This window comes from Octopus bimaculoides, chromosome 16 (assembly GCF_001194135.2).
Source record: "Octopus bimaculoides isolate UCB-OBI-ISO-001 chromosome 16, ASM119413v2, whole genome shotgun sequence".
NCBI classification, from domain to species: domain Eukaryota; kingdom Metazoa; phylum Mollusca; class Cephalopoda; order Octopoda; family Octopodidae; genus Octopus; species Octopus bimaculoides.
Genome location: NC_068996.1, coordinates 52,708,975 through 52,710,601, shown reverse-complemented (window position 1 = coordinate 52,710,601; position 1,627 = coordinate 52,708,975). Strand labels below are relative to the sequence as shown.

Here is a 1,627-nt window from a genome sequence, read left to right as displayed (position 1 = left end):
ATATATATATATATATATATATATATATATATATATATATACACACACACACACACACACACATATATATATATACATACATTATTAATAAAGCTGCAAAGACATCACAAAAACTATTACTCAGAGTTTCACATTCCTTGTCAGTCTTGACATGTCTTCTGCATTCAGACCCCAAGTCTCATAACCATGGAGCACAGCCATTTGTACACAAGCATCATACCATCTGCTTTTCAATCTGAAATAGAGCCCTTTTGTTGCCAACAGAGTTATTAAGCTCTCTGGTCTTTCTCTGTCCTATACTGATTCTAGCAATCATACTTTCAAAACACCCTCTTCCATAACAGAAACTATTTACAGCTAAGAAGCCTCCTGGGCTTTTGAGAAAATCTAATTCCTGTGCTTATTGTTCATACACATCTGCCACATACAAAGACTACTTTCTCTGTTAACTGAGCTGTGATTCTACTGCACTTCTTATCAAATGAAATTCTTTCCAATGTCTTCATTGCATTTTGAGCAGGGCCTTTTATCTGATGGGTAGACAGTCTTATTCACAACTTTAAGTCTTTGCTAGGTTAACTTTAAGACCCTCTGATTCCAGGTTTTGCTTCTATACCTAAAATTTCTTTTCCTGTTCTGCTACAGATTCTTCAATAAGAGCAAGGTCATCAGCATATAGTAAATAGTTCCTACAAGCATCCAGTCTTAAATTCTTCTGTTATGGCCTGGAGGACTATGATGAATAAGAAGGGACTAAGAACTGATCCCTGGTGAACTCTTACTTCTACACTTAATTCATCACTGTACATATGACCAACATTCATCTACCTGACAGCATCCCTATTCATGGCTTTTACAGCTCTAACAAACAATTCAGCTACACCTAATTTCTTTACAAACCACCAGATAACAGAGTGAGAGACTATCAAAAGCTTTCTCCAGGTTTATTTTGTGGTATGACGTCAGTGTCTGGGGAGGCTGACCAGAAGGGCGCGTTGACCGGAAGCGCAAGTTGACCGGAAGGGTGAGTTGACCGGAAGGGCGAGTTGACCGGAAGAGGAAAAAGGGCAGAGGAAAAAGCCTCGATCGGGATTCGTGCCTTTTTCGAACAGGGTCGTGGTCAGGACAAGACGTGTTAAGCGACGGTCTAGGTTTGGGAGAAGCAGCTGCTATTCCTAGTGTTCTTTGGGTCGGGGCAAGCTTCAAGGATTGGATACCGCAAGACAGACTCGCAGTTGACGAAAGGAAAACCGAGGTAAGCATTTACATCTACTCACACGCATACACCACAAGCTATTTCAGCACCACGTGTAGAAATTCGCCGTGATGGCAGCCAAGATTAGAATCGCCAGCGATGTGATCAGGCCTTTTAATGGCGAAGGAGATGTGATGGCTTGGATGCGAAAAATTAGGCTCGTTGCCAAGCTACAAGGACTAAGTGATGTGGCGAGTCTCATGGCACTATACTTGGAAGGGAGCGCCCTGACCCTGTATTTAGAAATGGACGAGGAAGAGAGGTTAAATGCGGAGAACATCGAACGGAGGTTGAGAGAAGCGTATACGGAGAGCGATTAGGCTGCCTTCGTCAAACTAGGAACTATTAGATGGGGGGGAGAACAGGTGGATG

General features: G+C 42.3%; 1 protein-coding gene across 1 annotated transcript in view; it reads right to left on the bottom strand.

Moving 5' to 3' along the window:
- LOC106870460 (sodium/glucose cotransporter 4) overlaps positions 1 to 1,627 on the bottom strand; it is a 96,758-nt gene that overhangs the window by 43,789 nt on the left and 51,342 nt on the right. The window lies entirely within an intron of this gene.